We start from the raw sequence: 20,928 nt of genomic DNA on the forward strand, positions 1-20,928 counted from the left end.
AAGTCAGTGATATTGTGTGTAAGTGTGTGTATGTGTGTAGACTATAGGGTTGAAGTCAGTGATATTGTGTGTAAGTGTGTGTATGTGTGTAGACTATAGGGTTGAAGTCAGTGATATTGTGTGTAAGTGTGTGTATGTGTGTAGACTATAGGGTTGAAGTCAGTGATATTGTGTGTAAGTGTGTGTATATGTGTAGACTATAGGGTTGAAGTCAGTGATATTGTGTGTAAGTGTGTGTATGTGGCAAGGCAAGGCAAGGCAAGGCAAGTTTATTTGTATAGCACATTTCATACAACAGGGGCAATTCAAAGTGCTTTACATGCATTATTTAAAAATACAGCAAGAGGAGCATAAGAAAATAAAAATGTCAATGAATAAAAGCAAATATAAGAAGTAAATAGATAAAACATTTAAAAAGACAATAGTTAATGGAAAAAGACATTGATAGAAGTGTTTGTGTTTAATCATATCCCTCCATATCCCTCTACATCCCTCTACATCCCTCTACATCCCTCCACATCCTTCTACATCCCTCTACATCCCTCCACATCCCTCCACATTAATCATATCCCTCCATATCCCTCTACATCCCTCTACATATCTCTACATCCCTCCACATCCTTCTACATCCCTCTACATCCCTCTACATCCCTCCACATCCCTCCACATCCCTCTACATCCCTCCACATCCCTCCACATCCCTCTACATCCCTCTACATCCCTCCACATCCCTCTACAACCCTCTACATCCCTCTACATCCCTCCACATCCCTCCACATCCCTCTACATCCCTCTACACCCCTCTACATCCCTCCACATCCCTCTACATCCCTCTACATCCCTCTACACCCCTCTACATCCCTCTACATCCCTCTACATCCCTCTACATCCCTCTACATCCCTTCACATCCCTCTACATCCCTCCACAATCTCTACTTCCCTCCACAAACCTCTACATATCTCTACATCCCTCTACACCCCTCTACATCCCTCCACATCCCTCTACATCCCTCTACATCCCTCTACATCCCTCTACACCACTCCATATCCCTCCATATCCCTCCACATCCCTCCACAAGAGGAGCATAAGAAAATAAAAATTACAATGAATAAAAGCAAATATAAGAAGTAAATAGATAAAACATTTAAAAAGACAATAGTTAATGGAAAAAAGACATTGATAGAAGTGTTTGTGTTTAATCATAACTGGTGCAAAACATGAAGGTTTTTAGCTTAGATTTAAATATTTTAAGGGTTTGGGCCTGTTTGATTTCTTCAGGGAGTTTGTTCCAGGAGCATGCAGCAGCGTGACTGAAAGCTGCTGCACCGTGTTTTGTTTTTACTCTTGGAATTATTAGCTGATTTGTCTCAGCTGACCTTAAGGACCTTGCGGGAATACAGGGTGGGAGGAGATCTGATATGTATTTTGGTCCAAGACCATTTTGTGATTTGTATGTAATTAGGAGGATTTTGAATTCAATTCTCTGAGAGACTGGTAGCCAGTGCAGGGATCTCAGGATTGGTGTAATGTGTTCAAATTTCTTTGTTTTTGTTAGGACCCTAGCAGTGGCGTTTTGGATGAGCTGCAATTTACGAACAGCTCCTTTAGATAGGCCTGTTAGTAGACCATTACCATAATCAAGTCTACTCGAAACAAATGCATGGATGAGTTTTTCAAGGTCTTGCTTGGACATGAAACCTCTCATTCTTGTTATGTTTTTCAGGTGATAGTAGGCTGATTTAGTTATTGAGTTTATGTGGCTGTTGAAGTTTAGATCGGAGTCTAGAATTACACCAAGATTTCTGACCTGTTTTTTACTGTGAAGAGAGAGAGAATCAAGTTTTGCACTGACTTTCGATCTTTTGTCAGGTGCACCGAATACAATTATCTCTGTTTTGTCCTTGTTTAGTTGGAGGAAGTTTTGTGTCATCCAGGCGTTTATTTGCTCAATGCAATTACAGAGATTGTCAATGGGACTATAGTCGTTCGGTGAGAGGGCTATGTAGATTTGAGTGTCATCCGCATAGTTGTGGTAGGCAATTTTGTTCTTTTTTATGATGTGTCCCAATGGAAGCATGTAGAGATTGAATAGAAGGGGGCCAAGGATTGACCCTTGGGGAACCCCACATGTCATTTTAATTTGGTCAGATACAAAGTTGCCAATGGAGACATAGTAGCTTCTGTCCTGTAGGTAGGATCTAAACCAGTTTAGGGCAGTGCCCGAAAGTCCTACCCAGGTTTTTAGTCTATCTATTAGAATGTCATGGTCTACAGTGTCAAAGGCAGCACTAAGATCTAGTAGTACCAAAACTGAGATTTTTCCGGAGTCTGTGTTTACGCGAATGTCATTAAGGACCTTAATAAGGGCCGTTTCAGTGCTATGTAGGGGGCGAAAGCCTGATTGAAAGTCATCAAAGAGATCATTTAGGGTCAAATAATTGCTAAGTTGTTCGTGGGCAACCATTTCAATAATTTTTCCTGTACAGGGAAGGTTTGATATGGGTCTGTAGTTGTTTAGTACAAATGGGTCTAGGCCGTTCTTTTTTAGTAGAGGCTTAATAACTGCAGTTTTCAGGGCTTCAGGGAAGATTCCTGATGAAAGGGAGGTGTTAATTATTTGTATTAGTTCGCCTGCCATGCAGCTAAATATGTTTTTTAAAAAGCTTGTTGGCAGGACATCAAGGGCACAGGTGGATGGTTTAAGACGTGACATGATTTTATCTAGGGTCTTGTAATCAATGGTGTTAAATTGTGACATGGTTGTTATGTCCGCCCTATTTGGGGTTGTTAATGGGGACATGTTTTTCATGCCTGACACAGAAGACCTAATGCCTTGTCTAATGGTTTCTATTTTATTGTTAAAAAAGGATGCAAGCTCATTGCATTTACTAGTTGAGTGAAATTCCTGAGCAATGGGTGTTGGGGGATTTGTTAGTCTGTCAACAGTTCTGAAAAGGATGCGGGCATTATTGATGTTATTGTTTATGATCTTAGAGAAAAATGATTGCCTGGCACTTCTTATTTCTAAGTTATAGTTTTGAAGATTATCTTTATAGATATCATAGTGGACTTGAAGGTTTGTTTTTCTCCATCTGCGCTCTGCTTTACGACATTCTCTTTTTTGGGTCTTTACGGATGGGGCAGTTCTCCAGGGAGCTTTTTGCTTACCAGAGATGCATTTTGATCTAATGGGTGCAATATCATCAATGGTTTTTGTGATTTTTAAGTTGAAATCGTGTAGAAGGTACTGAGGTTGGAATAGAAGTTTGCGGGGGGGCTAGGGAAAAGGCCTGTGTGAACAGTGCACTGGTCTTTTCATTGATATATCGTTTGGAAATAGTTTTAGACATAGTTTGAATAACAGGAAAGATAGATACGTCAAAGAATATGCAAGTGGTCAGACAGGGCAATGTCAGTTACAACAACATTTGAAATATCTAGGCCTTTGGTGATGATAAGGTCCAGAGTGTGACCTCGATTATGAGTAGGGAGGTTCACATGTTGTTGAAGTTCAAAAACATCTAACAGAACAGAGAGTTCTTTGGCTTTGTTGTCCTCTGAGTTATCTACATGAATATTGAAATCACCAGCAATGATCAGACCATTAAATTCAGTAGTAATGATGGAGAGAAGCTCTGTAAGTTCATTAAAGAAGCTAGTAGAGTATTGGGGTGGTCTGTATAAAATTATAAAAAGAATTCGAGTGGAACATTTAAAAACAACTGAAAGATATTCAAATGATAAAAATTCCCCGAAGGATTTCTGTTTGCAGTTAAAACTGTCTCGGAAGAAAGAGGCGATTCCACCACCTTTTTTGTGGGATCTAACGACATCTAAGGTTCTAAAATTGGGGGGTGCTGACTCAATAAGAATTGGTGTCTTGTTATCTTTATCTAACCAGGTCTCAGTGATAAATAAGAAATCTAGTTCATAGGAGCTAATCAAGTCGTTGATTAAGAGAGACTTATTAGCTAAGGATCTGGCATTGAAAAGTGCTAGCTGGTCTCTGTGTGGGCTGTGTGTGGCAGGGTATAGAAATTAAATTTGAGGGGTGTATAAAGCATTCAGACTTGCAATTAACTGTTCTGTTACTGATATGAACAGGGATAGCAAGAGTTGAGAGTCCCAGCTTTATATCAGGAATGTCAATGGTATCAACTCTATGGAAGCAGGGACTGTTAGAGCATCAACTGATTATGGGTGTCATCCGGGGGAGGGGGATGGGTGTTGTAGATAGCATCCTGTGGCGTCGGGTGGGGCGATGGGTGTTGTAGATAGCATCCTGTGGTGTCGGCCAATACCCTTGTGGGGGTCACTACACTCCTCCTTGGTGTGGTTAATCTCATGGTTCTGCTTGTTTGAGGTTTTCCCAAATAAGATATATATGTATATGTACACATGCTATATTTCGGTTAACCTACGCAATGTTTTTACTTGATTCCAGCTAATTTGTGAATGAATACGTTTTTGTTTGTGTATGGTCAATCCATTTGTATGTAAATATGGTTTCATGCTGTATTGATTTACAATAAATTCATTGCATTTCATTAAATCGTGTTGCTTTACTACAAAAAACACATCTGATTGAGGAAGACTACAAAACATTGAGAAAGGATTTGGTAAACCAAGTATTTCATGCGTCATATGGTAAGAAGAGGGGTGTGGCCATAGTAATTAATACATCTCTACCATTCTCTGAAGAGAAAGTGATAAAAGATAATAGGAGAAGATATGTAATGGATGACCCTATTACATTAACCATAGCTAAAGGTAATGAATCTTTTTTTCATTTCATACCTATTAGTTTACTCTAACGAATTAAAATGATTAACAAGCATAATGGCACAGAGAATGCAGAGATGTGTATATATACAAAGGGTTGAAATATATGTTATTATTATTATTATTATTATTACTTTATTATCACATAACAGCTATTTGAAGCAAACTATGGAAAATGTATAACTGAGTAGTGAAATACTCAGAAATAGTGAAATACATTCTTAGAAATGTCTACCGTGTCATGATTACAAAGATACCACTTGAACACACACACTGTGACACATTGGTCACACGCGCGGGCACACACACACACACACACACACACACACACACACACACACACGCACACACACACACACACACACACACACACACACACACACACACACACACACACACGCACACGCACACACACACACACACACACACACACACACACACACACACACACACAACAGTTTCAGATCTACTAACGGGTCTTCGTTGGCATCGCGAATCATAGCGATTCATAAACGATGAATTGAGAATCAAGGACCCCAATTGAAATAAGCCAGTGGCTTTCTTGGGTTTTTATCCTGTTAGTTGACCTTGTATGTAATATGTACTTTCATGTACCTACTTCTGCAAATCTTCTAATAAAGTTTTCAATCAATCAATCAAGCGAATCATAGCGAATCATAGCGCTACCTATGGCCGGAAAGGGCAGAACCTATGGCCGGAACCGGAAAAGTGGGAAAATATGGTACCTCCACCGGTTACATTAACCCTAGCAACCGCGACTGGATGTTAACCCTAGCAACCGCGACTGGATGTTAACCCTAGCAACCGCGACTGGATGTTAACCCTAGCAACCGTGACTGGATGTTAACCCTAGCAACCGCGACTGGATGTTAACCCTAGCAACCGCGACTGGATGTTAACCCTAGCAACCGCGGGGAAATAAAGAGATGTGATGAGTTATGATGGAGTGTTCTATGCATTTAACAAACCAAACGGACAATATTATAGCATTTTCAGATGCAAGTTGGACCAAATGTGTACAGCGGGTGAATCTTCACACTACAGAAAGCCAAATGGCAGAAAGGGCCTAAAAATAAATATATAACCTATTAGACAGTTACATTCCAGATGTGGCAGCTAATATTGGCTACCAGAGAGAATGCTATATGCAGTATGCCAACATACGAAACATTGAAAGAGCCCGCAAGAGAAGGGGAAACTCAGTACAGGAGGCTGCAGGTGTGTTTTATAGCAATATAAGTTATTTATAAGTTGCTTAACGTAGCTTTAAATGATTGGGACACTTACACATACATGTAAAACAAAATAATGTTTCATATTTGGTTGCATATCATGAGTTCCTGCTGTCTGTGTTGTATTTATTGTATGCACCGACAGTCCAGAACAAATTCCTAGTATGTGTGGAAAACCTACCTGGCTAGAAATAAATCTGATTCTGATAGACAACATGATATGAACAAGATATGGTATAAGATAACAAGATCAAGATAAGAACAAGATTATTAACAGATATGATATAAACAAGGTATATCGCCTCTGGAACTCTCTCCCTCAGCCACTCAGAGACTCACCCTCACTCTCCACTTTTAAATCCCACCTCAAAACCTACCTGTTCTCCCATGAATACAACCTCCCCTACGCCTAACCAGCTCCCCTAACCCTGCCACCCCTCCCTCCCCCCCTGGACATGCATACAACCTCCCCTACCCCTAACCATCTCCCCTAACCAGGGTTCGAGTTATGTGGGAGCCAATGGGAGCTGAGCTCCCATAAGGAAGGTCTGAGCTCCCATGAAAGCAGTAAAATCATACATCTGTGGGGGTCGCTAATAATACATTACCACAACCATTTGATCAAAAATGGCAATGTGATGAGTATTATTTATATTTATTTATATGAGAAATATTCTAAAATAAACACGTTTTCCAAAAGAACTAGCGCACCAGCATTAATCTCCTGTGAATGACAGTATGCCTTTGACTGCCTGCACTTTACCACCAAGACACTATGGGGCGCAGTAGAATATTGTGCAACAGCAGAATATGATCGTTGAGCGCTTGCGAACGTGAAAACACGATTATTGAGAAGAAAACATTCAGTAGCTAGCTATCATGCCGCCCCAAAAAAGGCCACTGCTTCCGACCGAGTCGACAAGCCTGGAAAGTTTCGTGTTTTCATCCAAGAAACCAAACTTGAATTCAGCTGCCCTGTTATGACACCTAACGTTGAAACTGTTGAAATAGCAGAGCTCAAACAAAACCAAGTGCTTCCGAAGAAAGTAGCAGAACTCACCTCCAGTATGTATAAGGAGACAGCTAGTTCGTTCAGAGCAGCTTATACTGTCGCTAAAGAAAGGATGCCTTATACAAAACTGAATCCAATTATGAAACTTAATGAGATGAATGGCACGACAGTTGGCCCCTGCTCACCGATCCGATCATTCATGTGCCCAGATTGTAGCACATTGCACAAGAGATGAAACAAATTCATTTCTAATGTCAAATCACTTGATTCCCGTAGTAGCATAACATTAAATGAAAGCACAATTCATGGACGAGCATACATGATTATTTATGTCAGGTGCGATGTCACTGGAAATGGAGATGTGGACAATGTGTCGTGCTAACAGGAAAAGTGAATGGACTATATAGCAAAAACAACAAAATTATTGGCAGAGATACCCGTGACTATCGATTATAGCTGTTGTTTCATGTGGTGGTGTTGATGTGGTGAAATGAGTAGCCTATGGCTAATTAAAACTTGTAAGTCCCAACGCTGTGTGGGCATGATTCGCGCGCGTGCATGAGAACATTTCGCACTGTTATTTTGGAGACCCCCACAAAGCTCAGCTTATAACTCGAACCCTGGTCACGGGTATCTCTGCCAATAATTTTGTTGTTTTTGCTATATAGTCCATTCACTTTTCCTGTTAGCACGACACATTGTCCACATCTCCATTTCCAGTGACATCGCACCTGACATAAATAATCATGTATGCTCGTCCATGAATTGTGCTTTCATCTTATGTGTCTAGTGACTAGACTATGGCTACATAGTACACTAGACTATGGCTACATATTACATTAGACTATGGCTACATAGCACACTAGACTACGGCTACATAGTACATTAGACTATGGCTACATAGCACACTAGACTACGGCTACATAGTACACTAGACTATGGCTACATAGCACACTAGACTATGGCTACATAGTACACTAGACTATGGCTACATAGTACACTAGACTATGGCTACATAGCACACTAGACTATGGCTACATAGTACACTAGACTATGGCTACATAGTACACTAGACTATGGCTACATAGTACACTAGACTATGGCTACATAGTACACTACACTATGGCTACATAGCACACTAGACTACGGCTACATAGCACACTAGACTATGGCTACATAGCACACTAGACTATGGCTACATAGTACACTAGACTATGGTTACATAGCACACTAGACTATGGCTACATAGTACACTAGACTGGCTACATAGTACACTACACTATGGCTACATAGTACACTAGACTATGGCTACATAGCACACTAGACTATGGCTACATAGCACACTAGACTATGGCTACATAGTACACTAGACTATGGCTACATAGCACACTAGACTCTGGCTACATAGCACACTAGACTATGGCCACATAGTACACTAGACTATGGCTACATAGCACACTAGACTATGGCTACATAGCACACTAGACTATGGCTACATAGTACACTAGACTATGGCTACATAGTACACTAGACTATGGCTACATAGTACACTAGACTATGGCTACATAGCACACTAGACTATGGCTACATAGTACACTAGACTATGGCTACATAGCACACTAGACTATGGCTACATAGTACACTAGACTATGGCTACGTAGCACACTAGACTATGGCTACATAGCACACTAGACTATGGCTACATAGTACACTAGACTATGGCTACATAGTACACTAGACTATGGCTACATAGCACACTAGACTATGGCTACATAGCACACTAGACTATGGCTTCATAGTACACTAGACTATGGCTACATAGTACACTAGACTATGGCTACATAGCACACTAGACTATGGCTACATAGTACACTAGACTATGGCTACATAGTACACTAGACTATGGCTACATAGTACACTAGACTATGGCTACATAGCACACTAGACTATGGCTACATAGTACACTAGACTATGGCTACATAGTACACTAGACTATGGCTACATAGTACACTAGACTATGGCTACATAGTACACTAGACTATGGCTACATAGCACACTAGACTATGGCTACATAGCACACTAGACTATGGCTACATAGTACACTAGACTATGGCTACATAGTACACTACACTATGGCTACATAGTACACTAGACTATGGCTACATAGTACACTAGACTATGGCTACATAGCACACTAGACAATGGCTACATAGCACACTAGACTATGGCTACATAGCACACTAGACTATGGTTACATAGCACACTAGACTATGGCTACATAGTACACTAGACTGGCTACATAGTACACTACACTATGGCTACATAGTATACTAGACTATGGCTACATAGCACACTAGACTATGGCTACATAGCACACTAGACTATGGCTACATAGTACACTAGACTATGGCTACATAGCACACTAGACTATGGCTACATAGCACACTAGACTATGGCCACATAGTACACTAGACTATGGCTACATAGCACACTAGACTATGGCTACATAGCACACTAGACTATGGCTACATAGCACACTAGACTATGGCTACATAGTACACTAGACTATGGCTACATAGTACACTAGACTATGGCTACATAGTACACTAGACTATGGCTACATAGCACACTAGACTATGGCTACATAGTACACTAGACTATGTCTACATAGTACACTAGACTATGGCTACATAGTACACTAGACTATGGCTACATAGCACACTAGACTATGGCTACATAGTACACTAGACTGGTTACATAGTACACTACACTATGGCTACATAGTACACTAGACTATGGCTACATAGCACACTAGACTATGGCTACATAGCACACTAGACTATGGCTACATAGTACACTAGACTATGGCTACATAGCACACTAGACTATGGCTACATAGCACACTAGACTATGGCCACATAGTACACTAGACTATGGCTACATAGCACACTAGACTATGGCTACATAGCACACTAGACTATGGCTACATAGCACACTAGACTATGGCTACATAGTACACTAGACTATGGCTACATAGTACACTAGACTACGGCTACATAGTACACTAGACTATGGCTACATAGTACACTAGACTATGGCTACATAGCACACTAGACTATGGCTACATAGCACACTAGACTATGGCTACATAGCACACTAGACTATGGCTACATAGTACACTAGACTATGGCTACATAGCACACTAGACTATGGCTACATAGTACACTAGACTATGGCTACATAGCACACTAGACTATGGCTACATAGTACACTAGACTATGGCTACATAGTACACTAGACTATGGCTACATAGCACACTAGACTATGGCTACATAGCACACTAGACTATGGCTACATAGTACACTAGACTATGGCTACATAGCACACTAGACTATGGCTACATAGCACACTAGACTATGGCCACATAGTACACTAGACTATGGCTACATAGCACACTAGACTATGGCTACATAGCACACTAGACTATGGCTACATAGCACACTAGACTATGGCTACATAGTCCACTAGACTATGGCTACATAGTACACTAGACTATGGCTACATAGTACACTAGACTATGGCTACATAGTACACTAGACTACGGCTACATAGTACACTAGACTATGGCTACATAGTACACTAGACTATGGCTACATAGCACACTAGACTATGGCTACATAGCACACTAGACTATGGCTACATAGCACACTAGACTATGGCTACATAGTACACTAGACTATGGCTACATAGCACACTAGACTATGGCTACATAGTACACTAGACTATGGCTACATAGCACACTAGACTATGGCTACATAGTACACTAGACTATGGCTACATAGTACACTAGACTATGGCTACATAGTACACTAGACTATGGCTACATAGTACACTAGACTATGGCTACATAGTACACTAGACTATGGCTACATAGTACACTAGACTATGGCTACATAGTACACTAGACTATGGCTACATAGCACACTAGACTATGGCTACATAGTACACTAGACTATGGCTACATAGCACACTAGACTATGGCTACATAGTACACTAGACTATGGCTATATAGTACACTAGACTATGGCTACATAGCACACTAGACTATGGCTACATAGCACACTAGACTATGGCTACATAGCACACTAGACTATGGCTACATAGTACACTAGACTATGGCTACATAGTACACTAGACTATGGCTACATAGCACACTAGACTATGGCTACATAGCACACTATACTATGGCTACATAGTACACTAGACTATGGCTACATAGTACACTAGACTATGGCTACATAGTACACTAGACTATGGCTACATAGTACACTAGACTATGGCTACATAGCACACTAGACTATGGCTACATAGTACACTAGACTATGGCTACATAGTACACTAGACTATGGCTACATAGCACACTAGACTATGGCTACATAGTACACTAGACTATGGCTACATAGCACACTAGACTATGGCTACATAGTACACTAGACTATGGCTACATAGCACACTAGACTATGGCTACATAGTACACTAGACTATGGCTACATAGTACACTAGACTATGGCTACATAGTACACTAGACTATGGCTACATAGTACACTAGACTATGGCTACATAGTACACTAGACTATGGCTACATAGCACACTAGACTATGGCTACATAGTACACTAGACTATGGCTACATAGTACACTAGACTATGGCTACATAGCACACTAGACTATGGCTACATAGTACACTAGACTATGGCTACATAGTACACTAGACTATGGCTACATAGCACACTAGACTATGGCTACATAGCACACTAGACTATGGCTACATAGTACACTACACTATGGCTACATAGTACACTAGACTATGGCTACATAGCACACTAGACTATGGCTACATAGCACACTAGACTATGGCTACATAGCACACTAGACTATGGCTACATAGCACACTAGACTATGGCTACATAGTACACTGCACTATGGCTACATAGTACACTACACTATGGCTACATAGTACACTAGACTATGGCTACATAGCACACTACACTATGGCTACATAGTACACTACACTATGGCTACATAGCACACTAGACTATGGCTACATAGTACACTACACTATGGCTACATAGTACACTACACTATGGCTACATAGCACACTAGACTATGGCTACATAGTACACTACACTATGGCTACATAGTACACTAGACTATGGCTACATAGCACACTAGACTATGGCTACATAGTACACTACACTATGGCTACATAGCACACTAGACTATGGCTACATAGCACACTAGACTATGGCTACATAGCACACTAGACTATGGCTACATAGCACACTGGACTATGGCTACATAGTACACTAGACTATGGCTACATAGTACACTAGACTATGGCTACATAGCACACTAGACTATGGCTACATAGCACACTAGACTATGGCTACATAGTACACTAGACTATGGCTACATATTACACTAGACTATGGCTACATAGTACACTAGACTATGGCTACATAGTACACTAGACTATGGCTACATAGTACACTAGACTATGGCTACATAGTACACTAGACTATGGCTACATAGCACACTAGACTATGGCTACATAGTACACTAGACTATGGCTACATAGCACACTAGACTATGGCTACATAGTACACTAGACTATGGCTACATAGTACACTAGACTATGGCTACATAGTACACTAGACTATGGCTACTTAGTACACTAGACTATGGCTACATAGTACACTAGACTATGGCTACATAGTACACTAGACTATGGCTACATAGTACACTAGACTATGGCTACATAGTACACTAGACTATGGCTACATAGTACACTAGACTACGGCTACATAGCACACTAGACTATGGCTACATAGTACACTAGACTATGGCTACATAGCACACTAGACTATGGCTACATAGCACACTAGACTATGGCTACATAGTACACTAGACTATGGCTACATAGCACACTAGACTATGGCTACATAGTACACTAGACTATGGCTACATAGTACACTAGACTATGGCTACATAGTACACTAGACTATGGCTACATAGTACACTAGACTATGGCTACATAGTACACTAGACTACGGCTACATAGTACACTAGACTATGGCTACATAGTACACTAGACTATGGCTACATAGTACACTAGACTATGGCTACATAGCACACTAGACTATGGCTACATAGCACACTAGACTATGGCTACATAGTACACTAGACTATGGCTACATAGTACACTAGACTATGGCTACATAGCACACTAGACTATGGCTACATAGTACACTAGACTATGGCTACATAGTACACTATACTATGGCTACATAGTACACAAGACTATGGCTACATAGTACACTAGACTATGGCTACATAGCACACTAGACTATGGCTACATAGTACACTAGACTATGGCTACATAGTACACTAGACTATGGCTACATAGTACACTAGACTATGGCTACATAGTACATTAGACTATGGCTACATAGTACACTAGACTATGGCTACATAGCACACTAGACTATGGCTACAAAGCACACTAGACTATGGCTACATAGTACACTAGACTATGGCTACATAGTATACTAGACTATGGCTACATAGCACACTAGACTATGGCTACATAGTACACTAGACTATGGCTACATAGTACACTAGACTATGGCTACATAGTACATTAGACTATGGCTACATAGTACACTAGACTATGGCTACATAGCACACTAGACTATGGCTACATAGCACACTAGACTATGGCTACATAGTACACTAGACTATGGCTACATAGTACACTAGACTATGGCTACATAGTACACTAGACTATGGCTACATAGTACACTAGACTATGGCTACATAGCACACTAGACTATGGCTACATAGTACACTAGACTATGGCTACATAGCACACTAGACTATGGCTACATAGTACACTAGACTATGGCTACATAGCACACTAGACTATGGCTACATAGCACACTAGACTATGGCTACATAGCACACTAGACTATGGCTACATAGTACACTAGACTATGGCTACATAGCACACTAGACTATGGCTACATAGTACACTAGACTATGGCTACATAGCACACTAGACTATGGCTACATAGTACACTAGACTATGGCTACATAGTACACTAGACTATGGCTACATAGTACACTAGACTATGGCTACATAGTACACTAGACTATGGCTACATAGTACACTAGACTACGGCTACATAGTACACTAGACTATGGCTACATAGTACACTAGACTATGGCTACATAGCACACTAGACTATGGCTACATAGCACACTAGACTATGGCTACATAGCACACTAGACTATGGCTACATAGTACACTAGACTATGGCTACATAGTACACTAGACTATGGCTACATAGTACACTAGACTATGGCTACATAGTACATTAGACTATGGCTACATAGCACACTAGACTATGGCTACAAAGCACACTAGACTATGGCTACATAGTACACTACACTATGGCTACATAGTACACTAGACTATGGCTACATAGCACACTAGACTATGGCTACATAGTACACTAGACTATGGCTACATAGCACACTAGACTACGGCTACATAGTACACTAGACTATGGCTACATAGCACACTAGACTATGGCTACATAGTACACTACTAGACTATGGCTACGGAAGAAGGAAGTTCACATGTGTTGAATGTAACACCGCCCCTCCCCAATTTTGCTTATTATTTCCATTTTCTATCATTCTTTCCCCTGTCAATCTGACGTTCCACACGGTCCTGTAGGTGGCGGTAATGCGCCTTAAGTTAGTTGCCAACCGCCAATCCCAAAAAAAAACGAAGAAGAAGACGACGCGGAAGAAGGAAGTTCACATGTGTTGACCACCAGATCGCTTTTAGACTGTTGTGATATCAGAATGGCAGAGTTACGGCAGTTGAAAGTGTTTATCTCCGAGCGATTAACAGCGGCAGCTTGTGAGATATTCGGGGCGGTGGAAAGAACGATGTCAGAGTACCAAGGAGAAGTCTCCCGTTGCCAGGAGGAGAACCACCGTCTACGGACGTTGCTAAGCATCCGTTTTCAACCGCAGATAAAGCTACAGAGAACAGGTTCGTTTCTATTACACTACTACACTCAAGGCTGCAACTAGCTGCTACTCCGTTTTAATGTGAAGACCAAGTTCTCTTGATGACTGAGGCATATGGGATGCTATCCGGGCTGAGCACCAAAATGCTAGCTAGCTAGCTCTCAATGTCAAGCTATGGAGAGTGCTAAGTAGCTAGCGAACTACGTTTTACTTTATAACTGTAAGGAGGCGTTTCAATAGCTATTGTTGTTATATCATGTGTGGAACCTTGTATTATTATATAAAGTGAGCAACCTTGTAATGTAGCTGTAGCTAGACACGCTGACTTGTAATGTAGCTGTAGCTAGATCGTAGATGGTAAGGCCCAATCCCAACACACCCCTTGCCCCTACAGTTTTGCCCTACCCCTCCATTTTGCACATTCACAAGTAGGGGTAAAGTGTCCCGATTCTTGTCGGGGTGGAGGGGTAGGGTGAAGTGTTAGGGCTACATGGCCCTCCAAACAGAGTTGTTTCAGAGGCACACTCCAAACAGAGTTGTTTCAGAGGCACACTCCAAACAGAGTTGTTTCAGAGGCACACTCCAAACCTAGTGTTGTGAGAAATCTCCCAGAATGCCTTGCGAATCATCGGTAAGACAGTGGCGAACGCACAAGCAACAAAAGAAAACCACAAAGGTCATTATGTTCTTCTTTAATACATTTGTAAAAGTGATGATAATCATCATATTATCTTAGTTTAATGTCCTTTCAATGTATTATAGACCTCTTCTTTATCACAAGCATAACAAATCGCTAGTATGCTGATGTAGAATTGCGAGCGTCCATGCTTTTCTATGATACTACTGATGACGTATCAGGGACTTGGAGGGGTTATCCCATTTCATAGGGGAAGCTTTCAACCACTATCCCTTGCAACTGTTCTGAGGGGCAAGCCGAAAAGAGAGTGGCTCTCCAGAACAAGGGGTATGGGTGAAAAAGGGAAACAGGATTTAGCCTTGGTTACGAATCCTGGGCGCTAGGGCTGCAACAAACGATTATTTTGATAATCGATTAATCTGACGATTATCTTATCGATTAATCGATAAATCGGATACACAAAAAGCAGGGGGGAAAGATTTTTACATTTTTTTTTTTTTTTTTTTTTTTTTACATTTCTTTTGCAAATTGTATTTTATGTTTTCTAAATCAGCCAGGCCTATACATATACATGTGCAAAATGAATAAGTAATAATAAAAAATAAAAAATAATATAAATAAAAAAGGCTTTGCTACATCAAATAGGTTTAACAACAGGCCATGGACTATGGCGGTAGATTGTTTCAATAAAGTAGTTGAACTCTAGCTCAATACATGCATTGTTTTAGGTAATAACTTTGCTTAATGTAAAGGTCAGTAACCCAAAGTGCAATATAGGCTACAGACAAGACACTAATGTTTTTATATAACAGATATGCTCCAAAACAATGCAATGTGTCCTCTCACTCCATACAATAGGCTAGGCGACAGTCAGTGCCTCACTCTGCATTTGCATGGAGAGCAGGATACCATGGAAGGGCTGAGCCCAGCAGGACTTATATAATAAAACAATAGGAAGTTAGCTGTAACCCTCCTCTATAGAAACATAGTTAGTGTAACCCTCCTCTATAGAAACATAGTTAGTGCTCTGGTTCTCAGCACAGCTACGCAGACTACAGCTGGACGAGCAGCGTAGTGACAGTCAGCTAGCGGCAGCAGCGAGCTAACCCTGCTAGCTAACTCACTAGCATGTCCTGACAGCAGACAGTCATAGGACAGTCATAGGTTCTACCCTTTCCGGCCATAGGTAGCGCTATGATTCGCTATGATTCGCGATGCCTACACCGGCCGCAAGACAGCGTGGCGTGCGTCAACAGGAAGTAGGTTTGTTATGGAAACAAAACCCGAAAAAAAAAAATGAAAAAAAAAAAACGGCGAATCGATAATGGCATTCGTCGCCAACGAATTTCGTTATCGATTATTATCGATTTAATCGATTCGTTGTTGCAGCCCTACTGTGCGCATTCAAAAACATTTGATTGGTGTTAGCACGAGAGTTCACCATATTGCTTAGACCAGTCTATTTCCTTTTAAGTCCATCCAGTGTAGAGTGCACCATTCAGAGAGAGGGGTAGAGAATCAGGCTGCAGCCCCGTCAATGTGGAAGACGCTTTACCACAACAATTCATAGTAGTGCCTAACCTCTGTTAGGTTTTTGGTAATCCGTATGTTTGTGAAATTAACTCTCCACTATGTGTGCCTCTACCTTTGTTTACTCTACACAGATCCACCTCACAGCCCAGCTACCATGTCTGAACACAAGTCCACAGACTCCCTGGGTTCTGGCTGTGGTTCTCCAGCCCAGACAAGCACACAGCCGGGTCCAGAGATGGTGGCAGTGAAGCTGGAGGACTGCAGTCAAACCCTGGATCTCAATGTGGTAGTGAAAGAGGAAGTGATGGTGACAGAAGAGGAAGGAGGAGAAGAAGTGGTGGAGAAAGACATGATGGTGAAAGAGGAGGAAAGAGTAGAGGATGTGGAGGAGATAGATGTCGAGTTGGATGGTAAGTTAATGTTATGAAGTTGTCTAATGTTAGGATGAGTGGAAAGTGATATTTAGATAGTTCTCTCCATTTCCTTCCTTTCCTTTACATTTCATATGGTCTGGTTTTTATTGAGAAATATTTGTGTGAATCACTGTTGATAAATGTGTGTGAACGAGTGCGCACATTTTGGTTCTGTTACCGGACCAACCAACCAAAAACCACAAACCTGAACAAACTATCATATAGACCACCGCCAGGTCACGCCACTCAAGGGAGCTCAGATGGAGCTGGCCAGGCAGTGATAGTGTTAGGGTCAGAATGACCCAGACAGTGATGGGGTCAGGGTTAGATGGAGCTGGCCCAGGTAGTTATAGGGTTAGGGTCAGACTGACCCAGGCAGTGATGGGGTTAGGGTCAGACTGACCCAGGCAGTGATGGGGTTAGGGTCAGACTGACCCAGGCAGTGATAGGGTTAAGGTCAGACTGACCCAGGCAGTGATAGGGTTAGGGTCAGACTGACCCAGGCAGTGATGGGGTTAGGGTCAGACTGACCCAGGCAGTGATCGTAAGGTGTACCCGTTTGGTAAGCTAACTCCATACTTTTATTTCTCAATCTTCTTAGAAAACCAGACCACCTTTTCTGTTCTTCTGTTCAGTCAATGTGGAAGACGCTTTACTACAGCAATTCATAGTAGTGCTTAACCTCTGTTAGGTTTCTGGTCATTTGTATGTGAAATTAACTCTCCACTATGTCTGCCTCTTTCTTTGTTTACTACACAGATCCACCTCACACAACAGAGGACGAGGAAGAAGTGATGGTGAAAGAAGAGGAGGAAGGAGGAGAAGTGGTGCAGAAAGATGTGATGGGAGAGGAAATAGAGGACACACATTTGGGTGGTAAGTTCATGTGATGAATTTGGCTAATGTTAAAATGGTATTCATTAGACAACTCCTAGTCAGTGCTCTATGGTGTTAATAGTGTACTACTGTAACTGTCAATACTTAGTTTGACAGTGCCTCTTTGGTCTCTTCTATTGTGGCATTGATAAGTCTCTCTTGAACTCTGTGTTCAGTCATTATATTCTACAGACCCCAGAGATGTTGTCACTTCAAGCATTGCACAGCCTATGGAAGCACTACTTGTTGCTCTCATATTGACTCTCAGTACCCCCCCCCTCCCACACTGTGGTCAACCCAATTTAGCCTTTGCACTACTGCTTGGTTGCACACACCCCTGGTCAATGTAAACACTCAATTGCACTACTGCTGTTTTTGCACATTGCACATACCTACTTTGATATAGCCACTATCTATTATGGATGCCCCGATACTGTTTTTTGCCACCGATCACCGATAATCTATGAGCAATATCGGCAAATATACTGCCGATACTGATCAAATAATAGCCTAATAGTAATAGGTAATAAAAATTGACATTTAGAATTGACATTTAGAGCATCCGATAAAGCGAGGCCTAGGCCTAAATGTTTTAAGAGTCTTTTTAAAAATCTCCACAAACCTTTTGCTAGGCTGGCCGAGTTGTGTCTGTACACTTTCTCTGCCTTTTTCTCCTCCTTCTCCGCGGTCAGCTCTTCAAACTCGCCATGCTCTGCTACGTGATGCACAGTAAGGCCCGATCCCAATTCACCCCTATGGCTCTGTTTCATGTTTTCATCGGGGACTAGGGGGGGAGGGGGAGGGCTATCCACGGCTCAGTTTGGAGATTTTTCGGGACCACGTTAGATTTCGGAGCCATAACCCTACCTCCCAGGATGCATTGCGAATCATCTACAGAAATCTCATTTCGCTCTAGGCAATGTGGAAGACAACCACACATGTCATTACTTTTTACTCTGTGATAACTTGGTAATAAAGATTTGAAAAATTATGAAAATTATCTCATATCTTAGTTTAATGTCATTCAATGCATTGTTGACCTTTTTTTTTAGAACAAGCATAACCAAAAATATATAACTAAAAATAACCAATATATGCCGATGTGCTGTGCCTATGCTTAACATAGAAATACACCGTTCCAAAGTCCAGCGCGCTTCAGCCAAGTTTAAGATCTGAGGGTTTTGGTGCTCAGCAGTAGAGGACAATAATAGCTAAACTGTTACCTGGGCACTTCCATTAGACTACCAAAAGCAAGACAATGGAGCACTCATATCTGTGCGTTTGTCACCCTGTTCCTCTGCAACAAACGCAGAGATTGTATGAGCGTCCCGGCGTCCCAGTCCAATAGAAGCGCCAGGCACAGCCTCCCCATAGAAAAATACACCATGTCATCGGAGCGCGATTCACATTTCTCAGATGTACAATCCTGTTTTAAAAAAAAAAAACGAAAAAAATCGTACACGTGTCGTTTGACAGCGGGTGATGGATTTGATGTAAAGTTATCTATCAAACATTAGGCTGATTTGTGAATGATAGTCACGCGTTAGGACCTATTTCATGTCGCATTTCTCCTCTTTGATGGCATATGACGCTATAGCTATGGCACTTATTAAACCAAAACACGCAATCTAATCCAAGCAGTTGTTATTATGTAATATTATTGATGGGTTATATCATGTTCTGACTAACAGCGGCTGTTTCTCCAGCGTTTCTGTCACATCGGATTTCGGAACGCCATGAAAATAAATCTGCCCTCCGTGTCTAATGTTATCTATCTAACGTTACATGTTTTAAGGCTGATCTGTGCATGATACTGGCGCATTTTGACATACTTCATGTTGCATTCCCCCCTTTGATGGCAGATGATGCCTGAAATGTATCTAAAGTTCAGCCGCGAAGTTCTTGCATGGTTTTCCTATCTCAGTGCAGACTGGCAGGGTAGGAGCACAGGATGATAGCCTACAGATCACCTATTCTGCCATGGTCTGATAATGAAGCATTGTTCTTTTTTGTTTGATGACTTTGATCCGTTAATAGTGTAAAACCGAGCGTCAATGCTTTTCTATGACACTACTGATGACGTATCAGGGTCTTCAAGGGTTGTCCCATTTCATAGGGAAAGATTTCAACCACTATGGCTTGTGGCTCTGTTCAGAGGCCTTGGCTCCAAAGCAAGTGGCACTCCAACACAGATAACATTTGCGTATCTGCAACTTCTGCACATGCTTCTGGTGCATACTGGGAACTGGAGTCCTAAGGTTATAAACACATATCACCAGACACACTGCTGACATATTTTAGTTTAAGCGTGAGAGAGTGG

The sequence above is a fragment of the Nansenia antarctica genome (assembly GCF_963989245.1).
Source record: "Nansenia antarctica genome assembly, chromosome: 9".
In the NCBI taxonomy this organism is placed as follows: domain Eukaryota; kingdom Metazoa; phylum Chordata; class Actinopteri; order Argentiniformes; family Microstomatidae; genus Nansenia; species Nansenia antarctica.